The 24,812-nt window shown below is 41.5% G+C and overlaps 1 protein-coding gene across 1 annotated transcript in view; it reads right to left on the bottom strand.

The window, feature by feature from the left end:
• Nucleotides 1-14,103: 14,103 nt before the first annotated feature.
• The window catches only part of LOC126354983 (membrane-bound alkaline phosphatase-like), a 151,358-nt gene continuing 140,649 nt past the window's right edge, over nt 14,104-24,812 (bottom strand). The window contains exon 11 of the mRNA XM_050005069.1: nt 14,104-14,235. The gene's annotated coding sequence lies outside the window, so the exon portion shown is untranslated. The remainder of the gene's footprint in view (nt 14,236-24,812) is intronic.

Here is a 24,812-nt window from a genome sequence, read left to right as displayed (position 1 = left end):
CCCGACTTTCATCTCGCCGAGAAGGTTTGTTATCGGTAGAGGACACACACTGCAGCTTGCCATCTGAGGTGATGGCACGCCCAGTAGAACCATGAACCGCCTTTTGTAATATCTAAGGAAACTTCAGTGTAATTATTTTCTTTGAAAAGTGTCATTGTTATTCGTCTTATTGTGTATTCCTTTCAGTTACCTTCTGTACTATGCTGTAGGAGTTCTTTCTAGGTGTCTTCCAAGTAGTGACACATAATGCGAAGGGTACTTTCGTCTTTAAGCTTTGTACACCGGTATATCATCCGAATCTCCCTGCCCAGCAAACAATCTTGCCTGACTGTTAATGAGTAAAGGTTACTCTTAAACGCGGCAAAACATCGAATACGCAGAATTTAGACCAATATCGGCAAAGTGGGTGTGTTGCAGGATGTTATTCTACATACTAAGCTCAAAGATTATGACATTAATGGGAAAAAGAAAATTCCTCTCACAGAGTAAGCATTGGTTGATGATGAGCCACTCTTGGGAAGTACAGCAGTGCTTAATTCATACACGATATTTTGTAAATTGTCAGTATAGCAATACACTCAGATACCGTCTTCATAGATACCCAAAAGGCGTTCTACACTGGAGCTCATAGATGACTCGTAAAAAAGATACGAACACGAGAAGTATTTTTACAAATATGTGATATATTTGATGAATATGTGACTAACTAGAGGTAAGATAGATACTGCCTACAGGAAAATTAAAGAGACCTTTGGAGATAAGACAACCACTTGTGTGAACATAACCCAGTTCTAAGCAAAGAAGGGAAAGCAGTAAGGTGGAAGGAGTATATAGAGGGTCTATACAAGGGCGAGGAACTTGAGGGCAATATTATGGAAATGGAAGAGGATGTAGATGAAGATAAAATGGAAGATACGACACTGCGTGAAGAGTTTGACAGAGCACTGAAAGACCTGAGTCGAAACAAGGCCTCAGGAGTAGACAACATTCCATTTGGAACTACTGACGGCCTTGGGAGAGCCAGTCCTGACGAAACTCTACCATCTGGTGAGTTGTATGAAACGGGCAAAATACCCTCAGACTTCAAGAGGAATATAATAATTCCAATCCCAAAGAACGCAGGTGTTGACAGATGTGAAAATTACCGAGCTATCAGTTTAATAAGTCACAGCTGCAAAACACTAACGCGAATTCTTTACAGACGCATAGAAAAACTGGTAGAAGCCGACCTCGGGGAAGATCAGGTTGGATTCCGTAGAAATCTTGGAACACGTGAGGCAATACTGACCTTACGACTTATCTTAGAAGAAAGATTAAGGAAAGGCAAACCTACGTATCTAGCATTTGTAGACTTAGAGAAATCTTTTGACAATGTTGACTGGAATACTCTCTTTCAAATTCTAAAGGGGGCAGGGGTAAAATACAGAAACGAGATGGCAGTTATAAGACTCAACGGGCATGAAAGGGAAGCAGTTGTTGGGAAGGGAGTGAGACAGGGTTGTATCCTCTCCCCGATGTTATTCAATCTGTATATTGAGCAAGCAGTAAAGGAAACAAAAGAAAAATTCGGAGTAGGTACTAAAATCCATGGAGAAGAAATAAAAACTTTGAGGTTCGCCGATGACATTGAAATTCTGTCAGAGACAGCAAAGGACTTGGAAGAGCAGTTGAACGGAATGGACAGTGTCTTGAAAGGAGGATATAAGATGAACATCAACAAAAGCAAAACGAGGATAATGGAATGTAGTCGAATTAAGTAAGGTGATGCTGAGGGAATTAGATTGGGAAATGAGACACTTAAAGTAGTAAAGGAGTTTTGCTATTTGGGGAGCAAAATAACTGATGATGGTCGAAGTAGAGAGGATACACAATGCAGACTGGCAATGGCAAGGAAAGCGTTTCTGAAGAAGAGAAATTTGTTAACATCGAGTATAGATTTAAGTGTCAGAAAGTCATTTTTGAAAGTATTTGTATGGAGTGTAGCCATGTATGGAAGCGAAACATGGACGATAAATAGTTTGGACAAGAAGAGAATAGAAGCTTTTGAAATGTGGTGCTAGAGAAGAATGCTGAAGATCACATAACTAATGAGGAAGTATTGAATCGGATTGGGGAGAAGAGAAGTTTTTGGCACAAATGACCAGAAGAAGGGATCGGTTGGTAGAACATGGTCTGAGGCACCAAGGGATCACCAATTTAGTATTGGATGGTAGCGTGGAGGGTAAAAGTCGTAGAGGGAGACCAAGAGATGAATACACTAAGCAGATTCAGAAGGATATAGGTTGCAGTAGATACTGGGAGATGAAGAATCTTGCGCAGGATAGAGTAGCATGGAGAGCTGCATCAAACCAGTCTCAGGACCGAAGACCACAACAACAACATGTGACTAACAGGGCGGACTACTTTATACGGAGCAGCCAACTTCAGAAACGAAAGTAACGTCGGCAGTGCACTTCAGGGAGGCATAATAGGATCTGAAATGCTTCCACGTGTACAAACGGTTTACCAGATAAGACCACACTTATCAGACTGTTGAATGACGATGCCGTTTTCTGCCGGAAAGAATTGTCCTTGGACGATCATAAGGAAATGTAAGAAGATCTGTAGAAATAATCGCTTTCTGTAATGAATAACCACTGTCTGTTAATGTCAGTAAGAGCACGTTAATGCCTCTGAAAATGGAGCCAAATAACATCTGAATACAATGTTGGTGCTGTAGATTCTGAATGCATCACTTAGTGTAAAAATAGGTGGTGATACTAACAACGGAACATCACCACATTTTAACGATAAAAGCCTCAGCAGTCGACCACTCTCGAAAATTTGGGCTATAATTCAGCAGAAAGGAGGTACGAACTCCTGAAAGTCCACTATCTAAACCTACGTGCACACCAGTTGTTTGTCAGTCTTTTTTTTTTTTTTTTTTTTTTTTTTTGTCGGACCTCTTCAATACCCGAGTGCGAAGTACTGTACAGTAGAGGCAGTAAAAGGTTTGTGAAATAGTATTTTCACATTGTTAACATGCTTTTTTCACTGCATCAAGGTGCGTTGTTTCTAACCAGCAGCTGGCGCCCAAGGTCTCTTTGTTTTAAACGTGTTTATCATGCGATCCATAAATGGAAGTGTAAGTGAATGTATGGAGTTAGCGTCCCATTAAAGAAGAAGCGTAACGATATTCATTTATTAATGTTACTGCTTTACGTTATATTCATTAGATTTTGAAGCAGCAGATGTTAGAGGGAAATACATTTTCAAGAGAATCTCTATTCTTCAACCTGACTGACATGATGAAATTGTAAACTTAATATCATTAACTCCATCCCGTAATAAGTTTCCAATTGATTCGGTTGATCATTTTACTTTTGGGGTTATATGTAACAGCAGAATATCAGTACGGTAATATTGTTAAAAAAACATACCTCTGTACGAAGACAAGTAGCAGTTTGCCGTTGTTACCAAAAATCTCGAAAAGTTCATGATAGATTTACTTAACATTTTTACATGATACTACGTTCGGGCGTACAAAGACTATACATTTTTAATATGTTTACACATATATAATATGTATACACATATAATAAATAAGCCGGCCGGAGTAGCCGTGCGGTTCTAGGCGCTACTCTCTGGAACCGCGCTACCGCTACGGTCGCAGGTTCGAATCCTGTCTCTGGCATGGATGTGTTTGATGTCCTTAGGTTAGTTAGGTTTAAGTAGTTCTAAGTTCTAGGGGACTGATGACCTCGGAAGTTAAGTCTCATAGTGCTTAGAGCCATTTGAACCATAATAAATAATTGGGGAAGGTTGCTAGCAAAAATCTCGAAACGTTCTTCACTGATTTATTTCAGATTTTTACACGATTCTCTCATAAATATTCAAGCGGGCATATGCTACATGTTTTTAATACATACGGTGTGGAAAAACAATCATCAAAAAAAGTTCTGCATCACCCCGGATCCCATAAATCCTGAAGCTAGACGTTGACTGTGGATATTCTGTAACAGACACAGTCCCTTTGACTATTCAGAAATGTCAGTAAGCCCATCCAAAGGTGTAAACAACCATACATGAGCAGCGCTTGTCAGACGGAGGGGGTCCGACAGCTGATCAGTTCCAGTCATTCCACCTGAAAGGAGGTACATAACTCATGTTGTCTATAGTTCAACCATGCCTAGACGGTCAATGTGGCGGTTCGATCGTCTTGTTACTTTGTGCCAGGAAGAGCTCTCAAAAAGGGAAGTGTCCAGGCGTCTCGCAATGAACCAAAGCGATTTTATTCGGACATTGAGGAGATAAAGAGAGACAGGAACTGTCAATGACATGCCTCACTCAGGTCGACCAAGAGCTACTACTGCAGTGGATGACCGCTACCTACGGATTATGGCTGGGAGGAAACCTGACAGCAACGCCACCGTGCTGAATAACGCTTTTCGTGCATCCACAGGACGTCGTGTTACGACTCAAACTGTGCACAGTAGGATGCTAGAGGCGCAACTTCACTCCCGACGTCCATAGTGGGGCCCATCTTGGCAACCACGACCCCATTAATCGCGGTACAGATGGGTGCAACAACATGTCGGATGGACCGCTCAGGATTAGAATTACTTTCTCTTCACCGGTGAGTGTCGCACACAACCAGACTATCGCCTGAGACGTGTCTGGAGGCAACCCGGTCAAGCTGAAAGAATTAGATACACTGTCCAGCGAGAGCAGCAAGATGGAGGTCCCCTGCTGTTTCGGAGTGGCCTTATGTGGGGCCCTTCATACGCTTCCGCCGTAGGCCATGAAAGGCGCTGTAGCGGCTGTACGATACGTGAATGCCATCCTCAGACCGATAGTGCAACCATGCGGCAGCATATTGGCGACTCATTCGTCTTCAAGGACGACAATTTGCGTCCTCATCGTGAACACCTTGTGAATGACTTCCTTATGACTTCCTTAAGGATAACGACATTGCTCGCCTAGAGTGGCCAGCAAGTTCTCCCGATATGAACCCTATCGAAAATACCTGGGATAGATCGCAAAGCGGTGTGACCCATAAACCACTCTGAGGGATCTACGCAGAATCGCCGTTGAAGAGTGAGACAAACAGGTCTAACAGTGCCTCGGTGAACTTGTGGATAATATACCACGACGAATACAGCCTTGCAACAATGTAATAGGACGAGTTACCGGGTATTAGATGTACCGGTCTGTACAGCAATCTGGACCACCACCTCTGAAGGTCTCTCTGTACAGTGGTATAAGATGCAATGTGTGGTTTTCATGAGCAATAAAAACGGCGGAAATATTGATCTCTATTGCAATCATCTGTACAGGTTACGGAACTCTCGGAACCGAGTTGACGCAAAACGTTTTTTGATGTGTTTATTTGTAAATATACTATATAAAAGCGGACTGTTGTCAGCAAAGTTTTTGATAATTTCTTGATTGATTTACTTCAAACTATACAGTATACTCTCATAAAAGTTTCGGCGGCACAGGATACGTGTTTTTAAATGCATTTGGCTCATAGGGTAAACGTTGTTAGCAAACAGTTCGAAAAGTTGATGACCAATTTACTTGACATTTTTTCACAATACTCCAACGAACAGTAAGAGAGACAAAATCTTCATGTTATGAATATATATGGTGTACAAATATACGAGGGAAGTAGGAAAATAAGTTTCCCCTGTAGGCTGTGGGCGGAGTTGTGTGACATGGGCGAATGACGACGCGGCCGGTGAACGCGCACGTGCAAGACACCGATAGATACACCATTGAGTAGAGGTCGGCCGCGATCAGGCAGATGGCGCTATGGTAGTGCCCGCGCAAAGCGGAGGCCAACAGTTTGGTCTTTTATCGGAGCTATGGAGAGGAGGTGCTAAAATCTGGTTTCGCAGGACAGAGCGGATCAGGCTGTGGAAAGGGACCAAGGTCGATTACTGTTAGTTATACATAAATACACACAACTTTATTCCTCAAACTGCAGCTCAGATTTCTCTTTAAAACAATAAAGTTCAATTCACAGCTGAGGGCCAAAGTAACTTCTCCAGAATAAGTTTCAATGATTACTTTTAAAACAGCAGGATTTAGAGTAAAGGCTGAAGGCCTTACTTAAGTAAAATAACCATATCTTCTCGGCTAACGGCCGAAATAATATTTCAGAACAGCTAAGCAAGTTCTTTAAAAGCTATGCATTTACTAATTCCGGCTAAAGTCCATATTAATGAAACTTCTATTTAATAATTCTGTTAAAAGCCCAATTTAAAAAAAAATTCATTACATAAAAAAGAAAGACTTTAAAGATAAGCCTTTACACAGTACAACAGAAAAAAAACATCTTAATAAAACTTGAAGGTCCTTGTCGGCTGAAGGCCCAAACAATTACTCAAGAATAATTAAATACAACCTTAAGATAAACATTTACAGAATACGGCTGAAGGCCGCTTCAAGAATTCAATGCAGTTAAAGAGGAAGTTTACCGACAAGAATATACATATTAAAGCCACAGATTCTGAAACAAACGAGGCTTAAGGCCTAAATACAGAGCAACAAGTATTTTAACTCAAACATGGCTGAAGGCCTGACAACCACCACTAAATGATGAAAGTAAAAAAAGAAAAAAAATGTATCTTACCAGATTTTCGTTTTTCATGCTGTGAATCTACTGCGTTAGGCATGACGTGTTAGTTTATTACTCCTTTACTACTATCTATATTCAAGCCAATTTTTTCAGACAGTATTCACATATGGTGAATGTATATGAAAAATTATATCATTGTGCGACATATTAATCAGGAGACGTAACGTAATACAGATTGAAATCGAAACTGCAGGACGAACGTCGCTACGGATATATGGGTAATATGTGTGCAAATATGTGTGAAATATGTTAAGAATATGTGAACTATATGATAAATGTCCTTCCTCTGGTAAAACCAGGACCGATTTCAATGAAACGTGGTACACGTACCACTATCTGTAAAAAAATAGTGTGAAGTATAAACTATCGATCTTCAATTAAGGTGGAGTTGATAATTTGGAGAAAGAAGGGAGCAGTAAGACAAGGAATGAATGGGAGAGTGAAGGAGTCATGGACAGAGAGAGAGGGAGGGAGGGAGAGAATAGAAGGAGATGAACAAAGGAAAAAAAAGAAGAAGAAGAGATGTACAGAGAAAGGTGGGAACAGGAGATGGACAGGAAGAGGGGAGAAGGGGTTTCAGAAAGAGAGAGTGAAAACTAGTTGGATCGAAAAAGGGAGAGGAGTAGAGGTGGAGGTGGAGATGAAGTGAATGAGGAATTAATGAAGGGACAGAAGGGGATTGACTAAGAGGGGTTGTCATTGTGGAGGAGATGGGCAGAGAGGGATGGAGCCAAAGGACAGAGGGGGGAGGAGTAAAAGGACAGAGAGACTGGGGAAGAGCAAATGGACAGAATGAAGGGGTTCCTGCTGAAAGGCAGGAGGAAACGAAGAAAGAGAGGGGGAAGGGTTAGAAGGGCTTATAGAACTGAAATAAATTCATACGCGGAAAATGCCGGTTACTGAGCCAGTCACAGAATATTTTTGCTTTGATTTCAGTACTTAGGAAACAAGCAAGACAATAGACAGCGAAAAAATCCAGAGAAGTAATGTACGATGATACCAGGACAATGGCCGGCCGTTGTGACCGAGCGGTTCTATGAGCTTCAGTCTGGAACCGCGCGACCGCTGAGGTCGCAGGGTCGAATCCTGCCACGGGCATGGAAGTGTGTGATGTCCTTCGATTAGTTAGGTTTAAGTAGTTCTAAGTTCTAGGGACTGCTGACCTCAGATGTTATGTCCCATAGTGCTCAGAGCCATTTGAACCATTTGAACCAGGACTATGTAGCCAAACTGAAAAAAAGTGAAACTGAACACCGGAGGAAATTGCACGTGAATTCCTGTAAGGAGAGCGCCGTAATTCCATCTTAATCATTTTGAGAATCAGTGTTTGGGGATACCTCTCCAACAGTTCGAACCTACTATCATTAGATTATGGAACGTGATCTGACAGATAAGGAAGCGTAAAGAGGCGCATAGCAAGTCAGTTTTTCCCTCACTCAATATGAGAATGGAATGGAAACAGAATGGCTGCTATAAGTATGAAGTAACCTCCACCGTTCACTTTGCAGTGGCTACAACACTGTATAACATTGGGATGTAGAACCAAACTCAAGACGCACAACTGGGGAGCAAATGGAATGCGGACAGCCACTGGGTTTAGTACAGTTTTCTAACTTGTTTTTTTTAAATTTCACGATCGACATAGGGAATTTCAGGTGCACCTAAGCTACACATATAATCGATATTAGATATTATTTTCCTGCCGGCTGTCAATCGAATGGCAAGCGTACAAGCTCCCATCCCCTCCACTACAGCAAAATGATATCTCACACTATCGTGTCTTAACCATCGAGCTTGCACCTTTGCCATTTGATTGACAGGCGTCTGTGATCTCGAAAATAATACGTAATATCTACTAGATTTTTTCTTGAGGTGCATCTAAAGAAGGGAATGGGATTGCCGGGATCGATCGCGTAATACAAAAGGTTACAAAACCATCCTGCAGCCATAGGCTAATCATATACGGGTACGTTCCCACAATCCACTACTATGGGTAGTCAAGAGAGATTTCGTGAATCCGGAACTTTAAGGGGCAGAGACAGGGCTGATTTGACGAGGGATATCCTTGATGCAAAACAAAGAAGAAGTGGATAAAAACAACCGAAACGCGATTGTAACAGTGTACATTGAGCATGATTGTTTTCGAAGAGGATATTTAGGAAGGGCTTAGATGCGTTTTTCTTTACGTCGTATTAGCGAGTAGGAATCATCCGAGAAAGAGAGTCTTCAGGATTAGAAGAATTAATGTTTCAAAATTTTGGCTGTATCCCAATAGTATTTCCACTACAGTGGAACCTGTCTTAACGATCACCTCCCGCCACGCACAATTCTCTTAACGAGCAAAACAAATTGTAAAAAAAGTCTTGCTTAACGAGCGATGTTTTGCATTATAAGTGACATCGATTCAAAGTGACGTAACCAGCCGTTTGCACGAGGCAGGGAGAATGTTCAATAATATGAACACCTTTCACTGTCGGCAGCGGCATGCCAACAATGTCTTTAGTACGTACGGCAATGTGGGTTTAGCATTCTTTCTGCCACAAACTCAGTGAGGCTTGTGATCACGTATTTGTCTAAACTGATGATCAGACAGTTGTTTCCTGTGTGTAAATTTTAATAACCTTTGCAGAAACACCCCCGAAGACAAAGCCGCAAAAAGATGACCATAAGAGAAAGAAAATGACCTTAGAATCAAATATAAAGTCACTGAAAAACGTGAATGTGGTGTGAGCGTTCCTGATTTAGCAAGCACGTACAATAGGTTTATATCAACTATGTGCACTAAAGTCAAGGACAAGGACGAGAATGAGGAGACAGATACTACAAAGGAACGTTGTCGAAAGGTTGCTCGTTATATGGATAAAGAAAAGTAATTGCAAGGTGACACTGTAGACGAGAAACTCGTTAAGAAGATGCTTGGCTCATCAGCGGGCGAAGAAGTGTTTAAGAGAAGCCGTGGGCTGTTCTAGAAGTTTAGGAGAAGAACCGGAATTCACAGCGTTGTGAGGCACGGCGAAACAGCCAGCTCCAACACAAAGGTTGCAGAGAACTTATCAGCAACTTCTAGGTGCCCATAGGATTTTCAGGGTTATCTGCTACAAAAAGTTTTTAATTGTGACGAGTCGCGTGTATTCTGGAGAACAAGAAACCGAAGCGTAACTTTAAAACAGCAAAGGAGACGGCACTGCCCGGTCTAAAGCCACTGAAAGATCGTCTCACGCTGTTATTCTGTACCAGTGCATCTGTCGATATAAAAATTAAACCATTCAGAAACCACACGAGCCTTCGACAATGGTAAAACCGAAAATAGCAGATTAAACGTGACGTGGAGGTCCAACAGCTAGTCTCGAGTGGCACGTGATCTTTTTTCTGACTGGAGCAATGACGTGTTTGGCCCTTAGGAAAAAAAACTATTTGCTTGAGATGTATCTACTACTCCACGTCTTGCTTGTTATGGACAGCTCTCCTGTCCATTCTCGAGGCCTACAAGACCCCTCATACCATGAATGAGATAAAACTTTCAGTACTTTTTCAGCATGGAACGCATTATCGTATTTTACATTAATTTCTATGGGATAAATTGTTTCGTTTAACGAATGTTTGGCACCAGGAGTACAATTCTGTACCGAGTTATGCTATCTCTTAGCGACGTTCTACTTGCAATAGCACACGGTTTGGTGCTGCACTAGTATAGTAACGAACAGGCGAACTGAGAGCGGAATAATTAGCGCTGGCGCTGCATAAGCTGACTGTTTTCGTCATGCGTGCGTTCAATATCCTGAAATTATTTTCTTGCATGCTGTCGGGGTTCATTGGTTAGCGCAGTAGGCCTACATACGAGTAAATGTATTCAACTCTCCCCTTTATGCTGAGAAAGGGCTGTAGTAGTACACTGCGACTCTAATACTTACAGCATGTGAAAAAAATTTCCTAAGTTAACATTTATTGAAGCCCTTTAAGAAGCAACGCTGTGTATGCTGAGTTTTTGTATTTCTTGAGTGCACCTGGGAATTGGCAGTGTTGCTACTTTAGGCAGCAGGTGATAGTTACCAGATTGACTGTAAGTATGGACAGCCGTTCCGCCCAACAGACGGAAGGAATACAGTTAACAAAAATACTTAATCTTAAAGTCATGATACGTTCTGCACCTACTGTAGACTTCCGTATTTCTGTAAACGTGTGAACCGTTGCCGATTAATACACGACAGTGACTGACTAGATACAGCAATCCCTGAAACAAATAATCACTATTTATGACTGCAGTGATCAGACTGCCGTATGTCTACTTTAAGTAGCCCTGTGTTGAGTGTGTTCTTCAGAACCATGAGTTTACGTCACCGCTTTCTTGTTTCACAACTGCTATAAATAAGCAGCAGTATCTGTTTGACCATGTATTTAGATTTTCATTTAGGACTGTCTCTTTTTTAATAACGCCAAATACAGCAGAAATATTACAGTCTTTCCTGAAGAGCCCTGAAGTATGGAGCAATGTACCTCCACCTCCAGGACGTCATAGAATTTACCTCCTTACGGGTTATTGCATTTTGGTGTTAAAATATGATGTTTTAGCTACGCAGTGACGGAATAACACTTCACATGAATCTACTGTCTCATGCAACTCCAGGATTCCCGGTTTTTTCAATGACGCCGTCGAAAAGCTGAAGGTTAAACTTATCCCTGACTTAGAGAAATTGGAAGCATACTTCTTGCAACGTTCTGTTCATCACAGGCTCTCTTATTCAAGCTTACTTCCCGTTGTGTGGAGCCTGGGGGCTTACACCCCAGTAATTTGCTTGTGGGAACATTACCTTATGAGCTCATCCATTCCAGAATTGAGTGCCTGACACTAGCTTAACACTGTAGAAGTCCTATACAGGGTGAGTCACTACCTATCGCCACCTAGAATAACTCCGGAAGTATGATAGGAGCTGAAACGTTTATGGGACAGATGTTGCATGGGACAACGGGGGCCATAATACGACGTTGATTTTTTGTTACTAGGTGTGGTGGCGTCAGAGATGTGCAAGACAACATTGTTTTTTTTTTTTTAAATGGGATGTTATAATTTGATATTTATTTTCTGAAAGCGGCTATCGAGGCGAATCCAATGATGTGTTACAGTAAGGTCTTTGAAGGTCAGCGGATGTAAAAAGATGGCATGAAAGTCCATTTACATAAGGTGTTCTAAGAGATAACCATAGGAATCAATGCAATGCTGCAATCTTTTTGTCATGAATTGAGTCGTATTCTTATCACTTCGGCACTTATCGAAGAACACGCTCTGAGAATCCTCTTTCGTATATCGTGCAAATAGTAAATATTCGAGTAATACAGCGTATCCATCTGACGTGACATTGACATGTAAACACCATTCGACGGTTTCGTAATACAACACTAATAGGAAAGGTAAGACTAGCATCGTTGAATGAAGACAATGTGAAATGATGTATTCTTTCGAAGAACAAGTCGATAAGCTTCTCGTTTACATGGAATGCCAAAGAAATTCGGTGAGAACTAGAGACTTGTGCGCTGAAAGATATCCTCAACGTACTCACCTTACACGTCGTACATTTAAATATGTGTAAGATAAATTGAGAATAAGTGGACCTTTATAGTTTCGGAAACATATCCGGCAAAGGAGGAAATGGAAATTGGTACTCTTGCCACTGTGATTCCAGATCCTTGTACTACTTCACCACAAATCGTAAGAGAATCTGGCATGAGCTGGAGTAGTCTTGTTCGTGTTCTGCATAATCATAAATAATTCAAATGTCTCTGAGCACGATGGGACTTAACATCTGAGGTCATCAGTCCCCTAGACTGAAAAATACTTTAATCCTAACTAACCTAAGGACATCACACACATCCATGCCCGAGGCAGGATTCGAATCTGCGACCTTAGCAGCAGTGCAGTTTCGGACTCAAGCGCCTAGAACAGCTCGGCCAAAACGGCCAGCCATAGCTAAAATTCTTACCATGAAAGTCTCCACCAAGAATAAACTGGTACGGACTGTATGCGTCGCACTGAATTCTGCCCCAAGGCTCAACTTCATATTCAGAGGGATGACACATTTAATCATTTGACTTCATTTACTGACGAGGCTATATTCACGAACCATGGAAATATTAGTATGCATAACATGCATTTATAAGCAACTGAAAGCCCACGTTGGCTGCGGGAAATTTCACACCAAAAATCGCAGTCGGTGAATGTATGATGTGGGATTCTGGAGGACAGAATTATAGGCCCCTAGTTCATCGAAAAATATCTTATTGGTAGGAAGTACACCACATTCCTGCAAGAAACATTAAGCCTGTTATTGGAAAAATACCTTTGGCCACAAGGAACAGGATGTGGTATCAACACAATGGATGCCCGGTACATTTTCCGCTGATGGCTAAAATTGAGTTGCACAGACAATTTCCAAATCGCTGGATTGGACAAGGAGGAGATTTGTGGTAGCCGGCTCGTTCTCCAAACATGACGCCTCTTGATATTTCTTGTGGGGATTCGTAAAGGACGTTGTTTATAAAGACGTTCCAATTACACCTGAAGAAATGCGGGAGAGAGTTAGCACAGCATGTGCCTCTATAAGTGCCGATGTGACAAGGAATACCACTCAGTCCATGATAAGAAGATTGTAGCACTGAATCGATACCAATGGTCATCATTTCGAACACCTGCTGTAAATAGACATTCATGCCACCTTTATGATCTTCGTTGACCTTCAAAGACCTTACTGTTACACTTTATTGGATTCGTCTTGGTAGCCTCTATAAGGAAATACATAAGTACCAAACTATAGCATCCCACTAAAAAAAAGTTAAGTTGACCTTTAGATCTCTGAAGCGACCCCACCTAGCAACAAAAAACCAACGTCATATTATTACCCCTGTTGTCCCATGTAACTTTTGTCCCACAAACGTTTCAGCTCCTATCATACTTTAGGAGCTGTTCTTGGTGTCAATAGTTAGTGACTCACCTGTATATTCAGCACTGCGGTTGCGCTTTAGACTCAGCAACGATTTATCAGGAAACGTTTTCGACACCACCAAATCAAAACCCATTTTAAGTGTAGAGCATTCCACTTCTACGTGAGTGTACGACCGATAAACTGCTACCACAGTAATCAATGGGCTCCACTGAACTTAGAAACAATCATTAGATCTGCTTGTCTCTTGTTAAATGTTAGGATCGCCGCTTGTTTTATACACGACACCACTTGCGGGCATCTACAGAATTGTTACAATTAGGAGAAACTTGCTAATCATGACTTAACTCGTTATTCACTTCTTTGTTGCAATAGTCCTCCTGTGTAGATGAATTTTCAGCATCAATTGGAACCATAACTTCTCGGTCATCCAAAAGCTTTTGAGTGAATGAGAGCATGAGACACACCAGTTGCATATACATGATACAGGATGTTAACTGTCAAGAAATCAGTTATGTAGAAAGAAATATTTTAAAGAAAAATTGTCTGTGCCAGCCAAATAATATAATTTATTGCTTTTCTAAGATTAACAATTCTTTTCTATTGTTACACCGGGTAATCCTCTTCTGAAAATTTCCTGCTTGCATCCCTGTATATTACTGTGGGAAGAGTATTGACCTCCTGAAACAGAAAATATTCCGTACTTGTAAATATGTTATTTTCTTGTACCTATTTATGATTATTAAATGTTGGTGGATAAAAATTGCTCAGTTCTTTACACAACGCCTTAGTGTCTTTTCTGATGAACATTTCATGTTACAAAACTCAATGATAAATAATTATTCAGTAAATTTGGAATGTGTATTATAATAATCATTCCGATTTCTGCTTCGTGCAGGAAAATGTTTTCCACTTTTTCTTCGTCCGGTATTATACCATTTAAAGTAGCATCTGTAATTTCGCCAAACTGTCATCTGTCCTGAAGCTCATGGCCGTAGCGTATTGTGTTTATCAACAATAACTCTACGAATACTGTATTCTCTCTTGGATTAATCCCCAAAGGGTTGGTGTAGCAGTGAAAGTGAAGCCTTATTCACTAAAACGAAATGTGAACATGACATATCACCACAGAGCTGAAACAATTTCAAGACTTTCTTTGCTATTTACTTCGGATGTTGATCATAAACTCTTTACTAATTGCGTAGTACAATTAACTATTTCACTTGTCGCTACTTAGAATCAGTTCTCGAGGTAATTTAGGTACTAAACTTGTGCAGAATTTCGTAGAGACTTTTCATCACAAGAAGAACAGAAAGGTGCCTACGAGAAACTAAGATTGTTGTACTTCACCTTGGGAATAAATTGAGCCGTGTGGGATTAGCCGAGCGGTCTAGGGCGCTGCAGTCATGGACTGTGCGCCTGGTCTCGGCGAAGGTTCGAGTCCTCCCCCGGGCATGGGTGTGTGTGTTTGTACTTGGGATAATTTAGGTTAAGTAGTGTATAAGGTTAGGAACTGATGACCTTAGCATTTAAGTCCCATAAGTTTTCACACACATTTGACATTTAAATAAATTGAAAGTCCAGGATAATGTGGGAGCTGCAGATCACGTCACAAGACTGTATGAATCATTTAGGTTAGCGATAGAACAATAAATCAGTTCCAATGATTTTCCATCACGTGATGAGCCAGTGAGAAACATGATCACCGACGCGTTTGTGGATTTCAGTTGACGATGTGACAGCTTCTACTTGCATTTATACGAAGAAAGCTTTCTTGGAAGTAAAAATGTTTCACAACACTGTTGGTTAGTTACGTTACCTGTAGTTACTATTCTGGTTTTTAATGTATGTTACCATCCAGCTGCGATAAAAGCCCATTCAAACTGAGCAAAACATCCTTGTTAAGACTGATCAATTTAACGAACGAGGCACAACACTAGGGCAGACTTTGAACAGACACCATATTTTGGCAGTCTTTTACCTAAGACGCGAAGTAGCACTGATGTCAGTTCGACGTTATACCTAGAATCATTGTTCCGATTACTTAATTTCCGAGATCAATATACGTAGTGTTTCCTAATGGAAACAAGTAAAATAATTCAGCTTATCAGTCGTCAACATTTTTTTCAAATAAAAATAAGATTTTAAATTAAGAGTTACAAGTAATTTACACGGTACTAAAATTTTACGTTAAATGTTACGCGCAGGCAGAAACTGTGCATTTTATACAACGGTTACCTATTTTGCGAACTCGATTTGGCTTAGCGTCCTGGTATAAGTTAGGAAGCCGTGGAACTACTTTGGGGCGACAAATGGTTCAAATGGCTCTGAGCACTATGGGACTTAACATCTATGGTCATCAGTCCCCTAGAACTAAGAACTACTTAAGCCTAACTAACCTAAGGACATCACACAACACCCAGTCGTCACGAGGCAGAGAAAATCCCTGACCCCGCCGGGAATCGAACGCGGAAACCCGGGCTCGGGAAGCGAGAACGCTACCGCACGACTACGAGCTGCGGACATGGGGCGACATAAAGTATCGACGATGTACGGCAAATCTCAGGAAGTATCTGTGGCAGGCAGTAGTGCCGTAACAGGAAACGTGAAAAATGAAGGTGAGATGAAGTGGAATGAAGTATCAGTTAATTAACAGGCAAACTTAATCTGCTAGAAAAGCTATTACCTAGGTGTTATAAGTATTTCATAAATTGTTGTGTTCAGTAGAAGAGAGGTGTTTCACATTAGCGAATATGAACAAGTGCAGATGGCTCTTAAGGTATATAGTTTAGAGTGGTTGGATTGGGTTGTTTGGGGAAGGAGACAAAACAGTGAGGTCATTGTTCTCATCAGATTAGTGAAGGACGAGGAAAGAAGTCGGCCGTAACCTTTCGAAGGAACCACCACAGCATTTGCCTGGAGTGATTTAGGGATATCCTGGAAAGCTAAATCATGATGACTGGACGCGTCCTCCCGAATGCCATAGGGTGGCAGGGATTCGGGTTCCGCTGGGTATGTCAGGAACCCACTACACACAGCAGGCGACTAAACGGGTAGCAGTGGTTGTATGGCGTGCACTGGGCTGGCTTTTAGGTTAGATGGCAAGTACAGAAAGGGCAACAGCCTCAAAGGGTGCGGGGCAAAGTCAGGACATGCGGGGACCAAGCAGCAGTCGGTATTCTAATTGTAAACTGTCGAAGCTGCGTTGGTAAAGAACCGGAACTTCAAGCATTGATTGAAAGCACCGAAGCTGAAATTGTTATAGGTACGGGAAACTAGCTGAAACAGCAGATAAATTCGGCCGAAACTTTTACAAAGGCACAGACGGTGTTTACAAAGGATAGATTGCATGCAGCCGATGGTGGCGTGTTTGTCGCTGTTAGTAGTAGTTTATCCTGTAGTGAAATAGAAGTGGATAGTTCGTGTGAATTATTATGGGTGGAGGTTATACTCAACCATCGAGCTAGGTTAATAATTGGTTCCTTTTACCAAACTCCCGACTAAGCAGCATTAGTGGCAGAACAGCTGAGAGAAAATCTGGTATACATTTCACATAACTTTCCTCAGCATGTTATAGTCTTGGGTGGAGACTTAAATTTACCAGATATAGACTGGGACACTCAGATGTTTAGGACGGGTGGTAGGGACAGAGCATCGAGGGACAGCGATCGTGTGAGACTCAACTCGCTTGATGTGTTCACGAGACCCAGAAAATATTAGATACAGGTACCCCCACTTAGATGACATTCCCCTTGACTTTCGGAAGGCGTTCGATACATTTCCGCACTGTCGCCTGATACAGTAAGAGCCTACGGAATTTCAGACCAGCTGTGTGGCTGGATTGAAGAGTTTTTAGCAAATAGATCACAGCATGTTGTTCTCAATGGAGGGACTTCTACGGACATTAAAGTAACCTCTGGCGTGCCACAGGGGTGTGTTATGGGACCATTGCTTTTCACAATTTATATAAATGACCTAGTAGATAGTGACGGAATTTGCATGCGGCTTTCCGCGAATGATGCCGTAGTATACAGAGAAGTTGGAGCATTAGAAAACTGCCGAGAAATGCAGGAAGATCTGCAGTGGATAAGCACTTGGTGCAGGCAGTGGCAACTAACCCTTAACATAGACAAATGTAATGTATTGCTAATACATAGAAAGAAGGATCCTTTATTGTATGATTATATGATAGCGGAACAAACAATGGTAGCAGTTACTTCTGTAAAATATCTGGGAGTATGCGTATGGAACGATTTGAAGTGGAATGATCATATAAAATTAGTTGTTGGTAAGATGGATGCCAGCTTGAGATTCATTGGGGGAGTCCTTAGAAAATGTAGTCCATCAATAAAGGAGGTGGCTTACATAACACTCGTTCGAGCTATACTTGATTATGGCTCATCAGCGTGGGATCCGTACCAGGTCGGGTTGACAGAGGAGATAGAGAAGATCCAAAGAAGAGCGGCGCGTTTCGTCGCAGGGTTATTTGGTGAGCGTGATAGCGGAGATGTTTAGCAGACTCCAGTGGCAGACTCTGTACAGGAGGCGCTCTGCATCGCGGTGTAGGTTGCTGTCCAGGTTTCTAGAAGGCGCGTTTCTGGATGAGGGATCGAATATATATTTCTTCCCTCTACTTATACCTCCCGAGGAGATCACGAATGTAAAATCAGAGAGATCTGAGCGCGCATGGAGGCTTTCCGGCAGTCGTTCTTCCCCCGAACCATACGCGACTGGAAAAGGAAAGGAAGGTAATAACAGTGGCACGTAAAGTGCCCTCCGCCACACACCGTTGGGGGCTTGTGGAGTATAATTGTGGATGTAGATGTAGAATGAAGCCCAGTGTGCTAAGCACTTTGCCACCTCGCGCGGTCTGCAATTTAGACCTCAAGCTTACTAAGCCTTTTTTGCGGGGAATGATCTTCCCTATCAAATCCCTGAATATTTACAATTCCCTCAAATCCCAGAATATTTACAGTTCCTCTTGGGATATCTCGTATAACTACTATAGAAGAACCGCGCGGGGTAGCCGTGTTGTCTACGGGCGTCTTGTCACGGCCCGCGCCGTTTCCCCTTCGGCGGTTCGAGTCCTCCCTCGGGCATGGGTATTTGTGTCGTTCTTAGCGTAAGTTAGTTAAAGTTAGATTAAATAGTGTGTAAGCTTACGGACCGAACCTCAGTAGTTTGGTTCCATAAGACCATACGACAAATTTCCATTACTATAGAAGACACGATGATAAAAACACAATAGACCTTGAAAGAGTTTAGAATACACTGAAAATAGGAATAAAATAAATAGAAAATAACATGGATGAGTGACACATTGGGAACGGTAGGGAGTCTTGAGGATTACGTGATCATCACGGGAGAATAAATAGTAAGTTGATTACGTTTAAAATTGTGTGTGAGCGCTGTGTGTGACTTTATTTGATCTCAAAGGCTTTCAAACGTAGCAGATTTCGCCCTTTTCTGCAAATGGAGAATATAAAACTTTATATGCTAACTGAGACGTTTGTTTATTGTCAGTACATATTCAACAGATTCCGAGCTAAAAGTTGTGTAATTTTCAGCTGCATTGATATTAAATGATGGAGCTCTTGCTGAACTGCCTGACTGACTAGAAAAGAACTTATGTAATCTTATGTACTTGAGTATTTTTTTTTAGCGTTTAAAACACAGGTTGTTTCAAGAGGAATTCATAGATATTAGATACATAGATGTGTGTATGTACGTATGTTCCATATCTCCTATCTAAACCACTGAACCCATTTCAACAAAATTTTGCACGCTCATCCCTTGCTGTCAGGCAACAATCGCTGTGAGAATTAGAACCATATATACCAATCATAGTTCAGGAGATACGTCACTACTTCTGTCTACCTATATGCGCAGTACATGTCGGAGACGTTTTCCACATACACACTAAATACACCTACAAAATTGTGTCATGGTACCACACAGAGTTCCGTAGATAGGATGTCACAAACATTAAGCTGCGTGAAAACTTGCATATAGTGCATGATGTTTAAATTTATTACTCTTTTGCTACTAACTCTATTCGCAACGCATTTTGCATACAGCATCCACATGAGGCCCTGAATGTACCTATATAATGATATCACTGTATGACACACATATCAGGAGATATGTCACAAACACTTAGAAGTGTGAAAAACCATTTGCACCATCCACGATATTTGAATGAACTGTCTCTTTGCACTTACGTCTATTTGTAACATATTTTCACTGAGAGTACCGATGCATGCCGTTGAATGTACCTACAGAAGTAAATCATTGTACGACACATAGTTCAAAGAGGAAGTGTCAAGTGAACTTAAAAGGAAACACCTAACACCTGTCACCCTTTTGACATCTTTCAAATGCGAAGCTCAGACGGCTCTAGGCGGAAACAATGACTGTAGAGCTATGAAGAGACATTGCCATAGCGACGTTTAAAAAACCGTGCCGTAGACACGCGGATCAGCTGGACCCATAGTACAAAAACTGTTTCATAATTTCGAAGGTCTTTTTCCGAGTTGATAAAATTGATATTTTTTCGATGTTACATATAAACATATTTCATTTTTATTTTAGTTTCTAGCAGAAAAATTACAAAATGAATACCCATGAAATGCCGAATTTGTCAGATAGTACCAAATATTTTAGGTGCTGATAATGTGGACTACTTAGAATAAAACACTTCAAATGACGTATATGCAAGTTTTACTGGTTACAGGAATGCAGTTGATCACGGACATCAGTTTTCTGTTCGCAAATTGGATATCCAGTTTCTATGAATTTATTTATCGAATCTTAAGTTTTTGGAAGTCACATTTGTAAATTTCTTCTAGAGTTAAGGTAAATGAACGTTTTTACAGTGATTGTCATCGTGATGAGTTGACTCTGTAGTTCTATAGCATAAGAAGGCATCATGTATTTACAAAAGCTGGGTATTTCGACAGATTGTTACGAAAGCTGAGTATTTCGATACGTCTTTACAAAAACTAAGTATAATGCTATAATATTTGTGTTCCTGCTTTGCACAAGAAACGCTACTGCTGCTCGTACAGAATATGTGTCATCATTTTTGACCACATAGTACCCGACTCAAAGAGTGTTTAATGTTGTTTTCAGTAAGCCGCACAATTGTGGTGCCGTGACTAGCTGCCGTATCTCACCTGAACTTTCAAATGAATAATGTGGGTGACGTGGGAAGCACAGTTGGTAGAACGTAGCCCTTCACCAAACAGACGCAGAATTTCTACAGCTTTGGTGCTCCACATATAGGAATATGGAGGACATTCCGTATGTACGGCCCCTATCATTACCATTTACATCAGATTCACCCCCTTTGAGAATGAGTTGAAATCAAACAATTGCAATTTTGTCGTTGGACGACTGAAATTCGATTAATACTGCTAAACCGCATTTCAATCTTGGCGGTATAAATAACACGTGTAACTTACTTCGGTGGCCCTCACGTAGGGTCACTTGCGACTTTTTTATCACTGAATTTAGTCGGTCAGGTCGTTGCACGCGCAAATTCAAACAGCTGCAACCGCTAAAATGTGGTAGCTTACAGGCAATTTGGGTGCGGGGTTGTTACTTATCGAAATGTCCATTACCAGATAAAAGGTGTCTTTCTCCGGAAGTGGCAAATTTACACTAGGTGAGAAAACGTTACGTTTGTTCAGTTTGAGGAAACAAAACGATGAACATATTTGGCAACACTACCTCTGTCAAGCTGCCTGAATGTGTACGCAAGACGACGTGACTGGCTAATTTCAGTGCTAAACATCTTGAAAACGGCGCTACGTATCCTTTTTTTTTTCTTCGAACATCCTCCCCTGATTACTGTTACAAGTTTTTCAGATAGTTTCTGGCTACTCTGTAAAAGGGAAGAGCGTAAAGGCTAGAAGAGTACTGCGTGGCACCAGACAGTGCATCACAGGAGCAAGTAAAGAGCTCCAGTGCACTTGTGGTAGGTGCCTGAGATGTGTAGCTGATCATTAACCGACTCAGATGGTACACTGGATCCACCAGAACCCCTTCCAGCAGTTGAAAAACTTCGTATCGCTTATGGGATTTGTATCTCTGCGACCAGACTGACATTGGGAGAGATACAAGTTAAATTAAGCGTTATTTTTTAAATACATTTGGAGGCAACAAATTTTCGCGAGTGAGTCTGTGTCATCCCAGAATACAGAACGATACCTACGATCAACATACGTTTCTAATATATAATTTGACTAACTGTGTTATAAGCACTGGATGGCCAGTCGAAAGCAGAACAAACACCTTGCGCGTCTCAAGCTTGAAAGTAACGGGAAAAAAATATGATTGTGATTTCTTCCCAAGAAGAGGCTGGTTTTTACAAGTCTGATGGCAGACCTCTTCTGGTATACTTCATGGCTTACAACATTCGGGACTAGAATACGTTTGACACCATGCATGATAATTCGTCATTGTGACATATTGTAATAACTAACTAATGCAGAATATTTAAACTGTTCCTTCAAGCTTTCGTACTTTATCAACCACCCAGTCCTATCTTCCTTACCCAATGCAGGCACGCACAGTATTTCTCACAACCATGAAGTAACTGCCGTGTTTACGTTGTTAATAATGACCGAAGGTGGAATCTGATGTCGACACGTAGCTTACTCCTTTGATATATGAGAGGGTGGGCGCTGCTGAGCTTAATGTGATCCGACGTATACATCATGCTCAACTGCGTCACATGTTACCACTGCGAAACACTGTAAAGAGGCCAGGGATTTATCCAACATAACTGGTGTTCACCTATACCAAGCCAAATATTGTTGCTGAAAAATTCTTTCCCCTCTGGCTTGGAACAGGCTAGCTTCATGGGGAACGTCAATGTCCTGCTTTGCGTTAGCGATTTTGACAAAAAAGGGGGTAAATATTATGGAGGACATCTCACTTTCAGTGTCAGCTGTTTTTCCACTAGGTGGTTGTAGCTGATAATGCAGGATGAAAATCCTCTGTTGTGATCTGAAAAATTCCATATTCCACATTTTATGTTTCTACTGCTCTCGAGCAATGGCTGTTACTTATCTGCGCCCAATGGTCGGTGTTCCGCGTACTCTTTGCTTCATCTATACGCTGGGCTACCTGGTATGAGGTCGAACAGAAGTCTCGGACAATGACCATTGAAGGCGTTGAGACACCATCGGACTTTCAAAGTTTTTGAAGGAAGACAAAGCCTTTTGCTTCATATCTGTTCCTTCTGTGCTGTTCTAGAATGAAGGTGGGTTTTGGTTGTGCGTGAGATGGTGTGATTTTGGGCGACGCTGTATTGAATCATACCGAGAAAGATGGAGAGCGGCATTTGTAAGCAGCTTGTGCTATGTACTTACGAAGCGATTTTGAGAAGATGACATAATCGTTTTCTATGCGTCGACAGAAAAATATAAATTAATTTGTTCCCTTATTTTACGACTTGGGGTGCCTCACTGGGAAAGTAGTGCCCCATGGTTACTACAGCAGGTTGAATAGAAGAGTGGTGTTCGTTATTACCACTAACGTGAGGCAGCTTCCGTGAGGATTACATGCTACGTTGGTTTAAAGTTGAGTTCTGAAGTCAATTTCATTCCTCAAAAGATATCTGTACATGTTTAATTAACCACTATTCATAAGCAGATCTTTTTACTGTAGGGGTGTGTACCACGTGGTTCTTGTGGTGTGAATCTTACTGTGCTGTGTAAAAATACTTGTTTTCGTGGGAAACTAATAATCACAAGCTGATACAATAGCTGATAACTTTATTTGTGTCTCGCTCCTTTCATTAATTTACAAGATGAACAACCTTGCTTCCTCCTTTTTTTCCCCCTACATTTGAGACTTTAATGAAGCAAGTTGGTTTCACATGTATCATTCAAAGTATTTTCCATCGCTGACCAGTAATTTCTCCCGTCTTTCGGGCAGTGTATCCTCGTCGAAAAAATTGTTCATCTTGTGCAGCGATCCACGAATCGATCCAATCTGTGACTTCTTCACGAGATCGGAAGTGTTCGTCAGCCAGGCCATGCGCCATTGATCTAAGCAGGTGATAGTCAGAGGTAGCCATGTCAGGAGCATACGGTGGGTGCGGTAGGACTTCCCATTTGAACGTTTCCAAGTACGCTTTGACCTCTTTTGCAACGTGGGGTCGAGCATTGTCGTGCTGCAAAATTATATTATCCTGGCCCTCGCTGTAATGCGGGCGTTTGTCTTTTAATTCTCTGTTCGAACGCATTAATTGCGTTCGATAACGAGCACCTGTGATTGTTTCACTTGGTAACAGCTCATAGTACACGACGCCGAGCTATTATCACCAAATGCAGAGCAGGATCTTGGAGCCGTGAGTATTCGGTTTGGCCGTCGACGTCAAAGCATGGCCGGGATATTCCCATGATTTTCTGCGGTTAGGGTTATCGTAATGAACCCAGTATTCGTCCCCGGTCACAATGCGATGCAGTAATCACTTCCGTTTTTGCCCCTGAAGTAACTGTTCACAAACACACAAACGCCGTTCAATGTCTCTTTGTTTCAGCTCACACGGGACCCAAGTTCCTTCTTTCTGAATCACGCCCATAGCCTTGAGACTTTTTTAAATGGCTTCCTATGTCAATTTGACTAATCGTGCCAGTTCGTCTGGAGTTTTACGCATGTCTTCACTAACCAATGTTTCCAGTTCTGCGTCTTCGAAAACATTCTCTCTTCCACCACTATGCCGGTTACGACGTTAAAATCACCATTCTTGAAGCGTTGAAACCACTCACAACACTTTACTTCACTATTAGCTTTCTTACCATCCGTGCTTGGGAGCATTCGATGCGACTCAGCTGCTGTTTTCTTCATATTGAAACATAACGGTAACACCTCCCGCAAAAGACGAGGACTAATCTCGTAAACTGACATTTTCAATCCAGAACAACTTTATGATGCAGACACAAATCGACTAATATTTGAATTATGTGATGTTGACCGAGGTCCAAGCTAACTGCGTGACGTCTGCGATATGATTCTTTCGACCGCTGCTTACCGTTGTCACCACCTCTCGGCAAACGGCAGAAGCAAAGTTGTACACCTTGTATTTACACGAACTATCATTTTTCACAGTGGTAACATTCAGTAACGTCGAGGCCTTGTACTACTGACTTGCATAGAAATAGTGAGACGATTTTCTGCCTTCAGCCCACTAATTACACCGTTGATAGCTACATCTCATGAACTGTACTGCCAGCAACGCTAACTAT

This window comes from Schistocerca gregaria, chromosome 3 (genome assembly GCF_023897955.1).
Source record: "Schistocerca gregaria isolate iqSchGreg1 chromosome 3, iqSchGreg1.2, whole genome shotgun sequence".
Lineage (NCBI taxonomy): Eukaryota > Metazoa > Arthropoda > Insecta > Orthoptera > Acrididae > Schistocerca > Schistocerca gregaria.
Note: the sequence above shows the minus strand (reverse complement) of the source record. Positions and strands in the feature narration are given on the sequence as shown.